This window comes from Ambystoma mexicanum, chromosome 2q (assembly GCF_040938575.1).
Source record: "Ambystoma mexicanum isolate Mex_15411 chromosome 2q, UKY_AmexF1_1, whole genome shotgun sequence".
NCBI lineage: Eukaryota > Metazoa > Chordata > Amphibia > Caudata > Ambystomatidae > Ambystoma > Ambystoma mexicanum.
The window spans coordinates 322676220-322687270 of NC_090924.1; the positions used below are offsets into that span (position 1 = coordinate 322676220).

At 44.1% G+C, this 11051-nt stretch overlaps 2 non-coding genes across 2 annotated transcripts; both read right to left on the reverse strand.

Annotated features, from left to right (window-relative positions):
* LOC138570561 (U6 spliceosomal RNA) lies at window positions 1-107 on the reverse strand. Its single transcript, XR_011303601.1, has one exon. It is a non-coding gene; the product is annotated as a U6 spliceosomal RNA (small nuclear RNA).
* A 5424-nt stretch (window positions 108-5531) lies between these two features.
* Window positions 5532-5638, reverse strand: LOC138570562 (U6 spliceosomal RNA). Its single transcript, XR_011303602.1, has one exon. It is a non-coding gene; the product is annotated as a U6 spliceosomal RNA (small nuclear RNA).
* Between the last annotated feature and the right edge of the window lie 5413 nt (window positions 5639-11051).

Below are 11051 nucleotides of genomic sequence, written 5' to 3' on the forward strand. Positions count from 1 at the left end.
AAAAATAGTGAATGCTTTACGAATGTGCGTGCCATCCTTTAGAGCAGGGGCCAATTTAATTTTCCCATTATCATTCCAATATTAGTACATGTGTTGCTGAAGCAAGCGCAAAGGGAGAGTCAATCAAACCATTGATTTGGACCTCCAGTCAAAGGTTTGCCATACCAAATGTCCTTATGTCATAGGGCAGAAAGTCAAAACACCATTTAGATATCGGGTGGTATGAAATGAAGAGGCAAACAACAGTGAATAAGCATTCTTTGCTGCTGTATTGATCTGGTCCTAAAGGGGTTGGTTTAATGCCAATTATATTTAAAGATTCATGCTCCAGGGTGCTTGCAAAATGACACCAACCCCCTCCCCATCACAATGGCTGGGTGATGCAAGCCTGAGAACATCACAATAGACCCATAGACATGAGAACAACTCTGTACCTCTGAGTGTATGTGGGCCCATGGCTGTATCAAGGACAAGGCAGAACAGGAGGTGGCTTATGGCGCCAGTTCCAGAGGCTGTCCAATTGATCCCTGTAAGCAACAAATGTTGGACCATCCTTTAGGAGATTCTGAGGCTGATTTCAATGTTAACTTTGCTGCTGATTTTAGGATTGGTCAACCTTCGACCCAAATCTAGTTTGCTTGGATAAACCCTGGAAATCTTTTACAGCTTGTACTGGTGGGAGATGATGTGAGTTTATCAAGAGCAACGGGATATTAGGCATGTGTGCCACAAAAAGCAGTTCTAGGATTTTTTATAAGAAAGCCGCTTTAAGAAGGGAAGTTTGGACAACCCTACTGAGAGCAAAAGTATTACACAAAAGGTAAGGGGGTCAGTGGGTCAACCGATAGCACATTTGACTGCGAGTCTGTTTATTGTAAGTACAAATACTACCAGTTTCGACATTTCCCAGGCTTTTTGTTTAATCTCTTAACAGACCCATTCCTATGTACCTCTGTTTTCATTGTAAGCGAGGGACATACCGTATGCCTTAAACATTCCTGGGCTGCGAAGACTCTATGTAAAAGAAAGAGTAGCAGACAGCTTAATAAATCATCAGCAGGACCCTCTATACCTTCCCCAAAAAACATAAAATGATTTCTCTGCATGTATGTGAGTTGAGCAGCGCAAGTAGTTTGGTTAATGTCAGTGGATAAATGTCACTTTCACACAGCGCAGAACAGAATCACTTGTACAGGCCACTTCTGCAAAAGCATTACCAGTGTAGAAAGCAGTGAAAAGGTGAGGCAGTGTACAGTCACCCCCGACCCTTCACTGCCCTGATCGGCCACGATCGGCCAAGGACCTCTCTATGAGAGCTAAGGGTGGAATTTTTCTGGAGCTCGGTAACTTAGGGAGACATGGCTAAAGGGATCCTCAATCAACAGCCCAGCATTTGCTTTGTGGCCTGTCCGTATATGTCTGTTCTCCAAATTACCTGCCGCAGCCCAGATGTCAGCTGGTGAGATGGAATGACGTACCAGGCAGGATCCTGGCAGGTGATTTGCATAGGCACATCCCCTCTCCCTCTCTCTTAGCCCTGCTTTACTCCACAGTAGCAAGTATCTAGGGAAAATACAGTGGTCAAGGTGGGGTATTAGTAACTAGCCACTCTGAGAAAGTAAATCTGGGGCGCTTCGCGACTTGTGGGGAACAACTGCAGAGCTCAGTGCCCAGAACTTTGTGGCACAGGGAGGAGGTCTGTGGGATATCAGTAACTTGGAGACATGCAACCTGGTCGGGGGGAGTGCTTCAGGTCTCCTTCCTTGCATGCTCCAAGCAACTCAACAAAGCATCAACAGACTGAGATACCAGCCACAGAGCCACTTTCCACTTGATTTAAAGCCTAAACTCTTTTCCATGCAAACACATAGTCCCCAAATACCATATTTTCTTTGTTTTCTCTCTCTTTATCTCTCTCTACCTCCCTCCCTCCCTCCTGCCCTCTCTCTTTTTCCCCCGCCCCGCTCCCTCTCCCTCTCACTCTTCCTCTTCTCCCTTCCATTCATTTTAAGTTTTCATGCACTGCAGCACATTGTGACAATGGTATTTCACAATGAAACTGTTTGAAAGTTACAGAAATCAAAAAAGAAATCAACCAACTAAAAGCAGCCAAATCCGGAGTACAATGCTCAGCTCCAATTAAAGATTAAGGCCTAGAAGCAAGTAAAGCTGTAGTTCAGAGCGATGTTTGCAAATAGCAGCTTGAAGCAGTTTACGCTGGAGTGCACAACAAGGGGGAAAGAGATAATACTGAGTTTGGTAGAATGGGATCGAAAAACAAAAGAAGCGCGCCACTTCTAAAAGTACAAGTAAAGAAATTGAAGGGGACTGGGCTGTTTATTCAGTGAATAGGACTCACAAGTAAAAGGCTTCAGAGGCATTAGTGTTGAATTTGGCGCAAAATGTATTGTGTTGTCGTGTAATATGCATGAACATACAATTTCAATCTTCAGTAAAAAAGATGTATTAAAAAATAAAGACTTGCAAATTAAGAAAGTTTCTGTCCTGTCATGTGCCAACAATAGTGAATGCTTTAAAAATGTGCGTGTCATCCTTTAGAGCAGGAACCAATTCCATTTTCCCATTATCATTCCAATATTAGTACATGTGTTGCTGAGGCACATAGGAATGGACCTGTTAAGAAATTAAACAAACACCTGGAAAAATGTTGAAACAGGTAGAATTTGGACTTACAATAAACTGACTCACCGTCAGATGTGCCATCCCTTGACCCACTGACCCCCTTACCTTTTGTGTAATCCTTTTGCTCTCAGCAGGGTTTTCCAAAGTTCCTTACTTAAAGAGGCTTTCTTATAAAAAAAAAATCCAAGACCTGTTTTTTATGGCCCACATGCCTCATATCCCGTTGCTCCCGATAAACTCACATCATCTCCCACCAATACAAGCTGTAAAAGATGTCAAGTGCATAGCCAAGAAAACTAGACGTGGGTCAAAGGTTGAGCAATCCTTAAATCAGCAGCAAAAATAACATTGAAATCAGCCTCAGAATCTCTTAAAGGATGGGCCAACATTGATTGCTTGCAGGGCGCAATCGGGCAGCCTCTGGTGCTGACGCCTTAAGGCAAGCGCAAAGGGAGAGCCAACCAAACCATTGATTAGGACCTCTGGACTTTCTGCCCTTTGACATAAGGACATTTGATATGGCAAACGTTTGACCAAACACAACTTAGATGTTGGATGGTATGAAATTAAGAGGCAAACAGCAATACACCAGCATTCTTTGCTGCTGTACTGATCTGGTCCTAAATGGTTTGGTTTAATGCCAATTATATTTAAAGATAAAAAGATTCATGCTCCAGGATGCTTGCAAATTGACACCCCCTCCCCATCACGATGGCTGGGTGAGGCACGCGTGAGAGCATCACAGCAGACACATAGACATGAGAAACACTCTGTACCTCTGAGTGTATGTGGGCCCATGGCTGGATCAAGGACAAGGCAACAACAGGAGATGGTTTAAGGTGTCAGCACCCAGGCTGCCCCATCGCGCGCTGCAAGCATCAGATGTTGGACCATCCTTTAAGAGATTCTGAGGCTAATTTCAATGTTAACTTTGCTGCTGATTTAAGGATTGCTCAACCTTCGACCCACGTCTAGTTTGCTTGGCTAAGCCCTGAAAATCTTTTACAGCTTGTATTGGTGGGAGATGATGTGAGTTCATCAAGAGCAATGGGATATGAGGCATGTGCGCCACAAAATGCTGGTCTACGATCTTTTATATGAAAGCCACTTTGGAAAACCCTAGTGAGAGCAAAAGGATTACACAAAGGAAAGGGAGTCAGTGGATCAAGGGATAGCACATCTGACTGTGAGTCCGTTAATTGTAAGTCCAAATCCTACCCGTTTCGACATTTTTCCAGGCTTTTTGTTTCATTTCTTAACAGATCCATTCCTATGTACCTCTGTGTTTTCAACAGAGTTTTCATTGTAAGGGAGGGACATACAGTATGCCTTAAACATTCCTGGGCTGCGAAGACTCTATGTAAAAGCAAGAGCAGAGTACAGCTTAATAAATAATCAGCAGGACACTCTAGACCTTCCCCAAAAAACATAACATTATTTCTCTGCATGTATGTGCGTTGAACAGCGCAAGTAGTTTGGTTAATGTCAGTGGATAAATGTCACTTTCCCACAGCGCAGAACAAAATCACTTGTACAGGCCGCTTCTGCAAAAGCATTACCGCTGTAGAAAGCAGTGAAAAGGTGAGGCAGTGTGCAGTCACCCCTGACCCTTCACTGCCCTGATCGGCCACGATCGGCCAAGGACCTCTCTATGAGAGCTGAGGGTGGAGTTTTTCTGGACCTCGGTAACTTAGGGAGACATGGCTAAAGGGATCCTCAATCAACGGCCCAGCCTTTGCTTTGTGGCCTGTCCGAATATTTCTGTTCTCCAAATTACCTGCTGCTGCCCAGGTGTCAGCTGGTGAGATGGAATGACGTCCCAGGGATGATCCTGGCAGATGATTTGCATAGGCACACCCCCTCTCCCTCTGTCTTAGCCCTGCTTACTCCACAATAGCAAGTATCTGGGGAAAATATAGTGGTCGAGTTAGGGTAGCAGTAACTAGCCAATCTGAGAAAGTAAATCTGGGGCGCTTGGCGACTTGTGGGGAACAACTGCAGAGCTCAGTGCCCAGAACGTTGTGGCACAGGGAGGAGGTCTGTGGGATTTCAGTAACGTAGAGACATGCAACCTGGTCGGGAGTGCTTCAGGTCTTCTTCCTTGCATGTTCCAAGCAACTCAACAAAGCATCAACAGGCTGAGATACCAGCCAATGAGCCCCTAATGAGCCCCTTTCCACTTGATTTAAAGCCTAAAATCTTTTCCATGCAAACACATAGCCCCCAAATATCATATTTTCTTTGTTTTTCGCTCTCTCAGTCTCTCTCACTCCCCCTCCCTCCTACCCTCCCTCCTTCCCGCCCTCACTCTTTCTCCCCCCCACAAACCTCCCTTTCCCTCTCACTCTTCCTCTTCCTCTCCCTACCATTCATTTTAAGTTTTCATGCACTGCAGCACATTGTGACAATGGTATTTCACAATGAAACTGTTTGTTGATTTCTTTTTTGATTTCTGTAACTTTCAAACTAAAAGCAGCCAAATCCGGAGTACAACGCTCCGCTCCAATTAAAGATTAAGGCCTAGAAGCAAGTAAAGCTGTAGTTCAGAGCGATTTTTGCAAAAAGCACCTTAAAGCAGTTTACGCTGGAGTGCACAACAAGGGGGAAAGTGATAATACTGAGTTTGGTAAAATGGGATAAAAAAAAATCAAAAGACGCGTGCCACTTCTAAATGTGCAAGCCAAGAAATTGAAGGCGACGGGGCTGTTCATTCAGTCAATAGGACTCACAAGTAAAAGGCTCCTGAGGCATTAGTGTTGAATTTGGCTCAAAATGTATTGTGTTGTCGTGTAATATGTATGAACATACAATTTCAATCTTCATTAAAAAAGATGTATTAAAAAAATAAAGCCTTGCAAATTAAGAAAGTTTCTGTCCTGTCATGTGCCAAAAATAGTGAATGCTTTACGAATGTGCGTGCCATCCTTTAGAGCAGGGGCCAATTTAATTTTCCCATTATCATTCCAATATTAGTACATGTGTTGCTGAAGCAAGCGCAAAGGGAGAGTCAATCAAACCATTGATTAGGACCTCCAGTCAAAGGTTTGCCATACCAAATGTCCTTATGTCAGAGGGCAGAAAGTCAAAACACCATTTAGATATCGGGTGGTATGAAATGAAGAGGCAAACAACAGTGAATAAGCATTCTTTGCTGCTGTATTGATCTGGTCCTAAAGGGGTTGGTTTAATGCCAATTATATTTAAAGATTCATGCTCCAGGGTGCTTGCAAAATGACACCAACCCCCTCCCCATCACAATGGCTGGGTGATGCAAGCCTGAGAACATCACAATAGACCCATAGACATGAGAACAACTCTGTACCTCTGAGTGTATGTGGGCCCATGGCTGTATCAAGGACAAGGCAGAACAGGAGGTGGCTTATGGCGCCAGTTCCAGAGGCTGTCCAATTGATCCCTGTAAGCAACAAATGTTGGACCATCCTTTAAGAGATTCTGAGGCTGATTTCAATGTTAACTTTGCTGCTGATTTTAGGATTGGTCAACCTTCGACCCAAATCTAGTTTGCTTGGATAAGCCCTGGAAATCTTTTACAGCTTGTACTGGTGGGAGATGATGTGAGTTTATCAAGAGCAACGGGATATGAGGCATGTGTGCCACAAAAAGCAGTTCTAGGATTTTTTATAAGAAAGCCGCTTTAAGAAGGGAAGTTTGGACAACCCTACTGAGAGCAAAAGTATTACACAAAAGGTAAGGGGGTCAGTGGGTCAACGGATAGCACATTTGACTGCAAGTCCGTTTATTGTAAGTCCAAATACTACCAGTTTCGACATTTCCCAGGCTTTTTGTTTAATCTCTTAACAGACCCCTTCCTATGTACCTCTGTTTTCATTGTAAGCGAGGGACATACCGTATGCCTTAAACATTCCTGGGCTGCGAAGACTCTATGTAAAAGAAAGAGTAGCAGACATCTTAATAAATCATCAGCAGGACCCTCTAGACCTTCCCCAAAAAACATAAAATGATTTCTCTGCATGTATGTGAGTTGTGCAGCGCAAGTAGTTTGGTTAATGTCAGTGGATAAATGTCACTTTCACACAGCGCAGAACAGAATCACTTGTACAGGCCACTTCTGCAAAAGCATTACCAGTGTAGAAAGCAGTGAAAAGGTGAGGCAGTGTACAGTCACCCCCGACCCTTCACTGCCCTGATCGGCCACGATCGGCCAAGGACCTCTCTATGAGAGCTAAGGGTGGAATTGTTCTGGAGCTCGGTAACTTAGGGAGACATGGCTAAAGGGATCCTCAATCAACAGCCCAGCATTTGCTTTGTGGCCTGTCCGTATATATGTCTGTTCTCCAAATTACCTGCCGCAGCCCAGACGTCAGCTGGTGAGATGGAATGACGTACCAGGCAGGATCCTGGCAGGTGATTTGCATAGGCACATCCCCTCTCCCTCTCTCTTAGCCCTGCTTACTCCACAGTAGCAAGTATCTAGGGAAAATACAGTGGTCGAGGTGGGGTATCAGTAACTAGCCACTCTGAGAAAGTAAATCTGGGGCGCTTCGCGACTTGTGGGGAACAACTGCAGAGCTCAGTGCCCAGAACTTTGTGGCACAGGGAGGAGGTCTGTGGGATATCAGTAACTTGGAGACATGCAACCTGGTTGGGAGTGCTTCAGGTCTCCTTTCTTGCATGCTCCAAGCAACTCAACAAAGCATCAACAGACTGAGATACCAGCCACAGAGCCACTTTCCACTTGATTTAAAGCCTAAACTCTTTTCCATGCAAACACATAGTCCCCAAATACCATATTTTCTTTGTTTTCTCTCTTTATCTCTCTCTACCTCCCTCCCTCCCTCCTGCCTTCCCTCCTGCCCTCTCTCTTTTTCCCCCGCCCCGCTCCCTCTCCCTCTCACTCTTCCTCTTCTCCCTTCCATTCATTTTAAGTTTTCATGCACTGCAGCACATTGTGACAATGGTATTTCACAATGGAACTGTTTGAAAGTTACAGAAATCAAAAAAGAAATCAACCAACTAAAAGCAGCCAAATCCGGAGTACAATGCTCAGCTCCAATTAAAGATTAAGGCCTAGAAGCAAGTAAAGCTGTAGTTCAGAGCGATGTTTGCAAATAGCACCTTGAAGCAGTTTACGCTGGAGTGCACAACAAGGGGGAAAGAGATAATACTGAGTTTGGTAGAATGGGATCGAAAAACAAAAGAAGCGTGCCACTTCTAAAAGTACAAGTCAAGAAATTGAAGGGGACTGGGCTGTTTATTCAGTCAATAGGACTCACAAGTAAAAGGCTTCAGAGGCATTAGTGTTGAATTTGGCGCAAAATGTATTGTGTTGTCGGGTAATATGCATGAACATACAATTTCAATCTTCATTAAAAAAGATGTATTAAAAAATAAAGACTTGCAAATTAAGAAAGTTTCTGTCCTGTCATGTGCCAACAATAGTGAATGCTTTAAAAATGTGCTTGTCATCCTTTAGAGCAGGAACCAATTCCATTTTCCCATTATCATTCCAATATTAGTACATGTGTTGCTGAGGCACATAGGAATGGATCTGTTAAGAAATTAAACAAACACCTGGAAAAATGTTGAAACAGGTAGAATTTGGACTTACAATAAACTGACTCACCGTCAGATGTGTTGACCCACTGACCCCCTTATCTTTTGTGTAATCCTTTTGCTCTCAGCAGGGTTTTCCAAAGTTCCTTACTTAAAGCGGCTTTCTTATAAAAAAAAAATCCAAGACCTGTTTTTTATGGCCCACATGCCTCATATCCCGTTGCTCCCGATAAACTCACATCATCTCCCACCAATACAAGCTGTAAAAGATGTCAAGTGCATAGCCAAGAAAACTAGACGTGGGTCAAAGGTTGAGCAATCCTTAAATCAGCAGCAAAAATAACATTGAAATCAGCCTCAGAATCTCTTAAAGGATGGGCCAACATTGATTGCTTGCAGGGCGCAATCGGGCAGCCTCTGGTGCTGACGCCTTAAGGCAAGCGCAAAGGGAGAGCCAACCAAACCATTGATTAGGACCTCTGGACTTTCTGCCCTTTGACATAAGGACATTTGATATGGCAAACGTTTGACCAAACACAACTTAGATGTTGGATGGTATGAAATTAAGAGGCAAACAGCAATACACCAGCATTCTTTGCTGCTGTACTGATCTGGTCCTAAATGGTTTGGTTTAATGCCAATTATATTTAAAGATAAAAAGATTCATGCTCCAGGATGCTTGCAAATTGACACCCCCTCCCCATCACGATGGCTGGGTGAGGCACGCGTGAGAGCATCGCAGCAGACGCATAGACATGAGAAACACTCTGTACCTCTGAGTGTATGTGGGCCCATGGCTGGATCAAGGACAAGGCAACAACAGGAGATGGTTTAAGGTGTCAGCACCCAGGCTGCCCCATCGCGCGCTGCAAGCAACAGATGTTGGACCATCCTTTAAGAGATTCTGAGGCTAATTTCAATGTTAACTTTGCTGCTGATTTAAGGATTGCTCAACCTTCGACCCACGTCTAGTTTGCTTGGCTAAGCCCTGAAAATCTTTTACAGCTTGTATTGGTGGGAGATGATGTGAGTTTATCAAGAGCAATGGGATATGAGGCATGTGCGCCACAAAATGCTGGTCTAGGATCTTTCATATGAAAGCCACTTTGGAAAACCCTAGTGAGAGCAAAAGGATTACACAAAGGAAAGGGAGTTAGTGGATCAAGGGATAGCACATCTGACTGTGAGTCCGTTAATTGTTAGTCCAAATCCTACCCGTTTCGACATTTTTCCAGGCTTTTTGTTTCATTTCTTAACAGATCCATTCCTATGTACCTCTGTGTTTTCAACAGAGTTTTCATTGTAAGGGAGGGACATACAGTATGCCTTAAACATTCCTGGGCTGCGAAGACTCTATGTAAAAGCAAGAGTAGAGTACAGCTTAATAAATAATCAGCAGGACACTCTAGACCTTCCCCAAAAAACATAACATTATTTCTCTGCATGTATGTGCGTTGAACAGCGCAAGTAGTTTGGTTAATGTCAGTGGATAAATGTCACTTTCCCACAGCGCAGAACAAAATCACTTGTACAGGCCGCTTCTGCAAAAGCATTACCGCTGTAGAAAGCAGTGAAAAGGTGAGGCAGTGTGCAGTCACCCCTGACCCTTCACTGCCCTGATCGGCCACGATCAGCCAAGGACCTTTCTATGAGAGCTGACGGTGGAGTTTTTCTGGACCTCGGTAACTTAGGGAGACATGGCTAAAGGGATCCTCAATCAACGGCCCAGTCTTTGCTTTGTGGCCTGTCCGAATATTTCTGTTCTCCAAATTACCTGCTGCTGCCCAGGTGTCAGCTGGTGAGATGGAATGACGTCCCAGGGATGATCCTGGCAGATGATTTGCATAGGCACACCCCCTCTCCCTCTGTCTTAGCCCTGCTTACTCCACAATAGCAAGTATCTGGGGAAAATATAGTGGTCGAGTTAGGGTAGCAGTAACTAGCCAATCTGAGGAAATAAATCTGGGGCGCTTGGCGACTTGTGGGGAACAACTGCAGAGCTCAGTGCCCAGAACGTTGTGGCACAGGGAGGAGGTCTGTGGGATTTCAGTAACGTAGAGACATGCAACCTGGTCGGGAGTGCTTCAGGTCTTCTTCCTTGCATGTTCCAAGCAACTCAACAAAGCATCAACAGGCTGAGATACCAGCTAATGAGCCCCTTTCCACTTGATTTAAAGCCTAAAATCTTTTCCATGCAAACACATAGCCCCCAAATATCATATTTTCTTTGTTTTTGCTCTCTCAGTCTCTCTCACTCCCCCTCCCTCCTACCCTCCCCTCCTTCCCGCCCTCACTCTTTCTCCCCCCCACAAACCTCCCTTTCCCTCTCACTCTTCCTCTTCCTCTCCCTACCATTCATTTTAAGTTTTCATGCACTGCAGCACATTGTGACAATGGTATTTCACAATGAAACTGTTTGTTGATTTCTTTTTTGATTTCTGTAACTTTCAAACTAAAAGCAGCCAAATCCGGAGTACAACGCTCCGCTCCAATTAAAGATTAAGGCCTAGAAGCAAGTAAAGCTGTAGTTCAGAGCGATGTTTGCAAATAGCACCTTAAAGCAGTTTACGCTGGAGTGCACAACAAGGGGGGAAGTGATAATACTGAGTTTGGTAAAATGGGATAAAAAAAATCAAAAGACGCGTGCCACTTCTAAAAGTGCAAGCCAAGAAATTGAAGGCGACGGGGCTGTTCATTCAGTCAATAGGACTCACAAGTAAAAGGCTCCGGAGGCATTAGTGTTGAATTTGGCTCAAAATGTATTGTGTTGTCGTGTAATATGTATGAACATACAATTTCAATCTTCATTAAAAAAGATGTATTAAAAAAATAAAGCCTTGCAAATTAAGAAAGTTTCTGTCCTGTCATGTGCC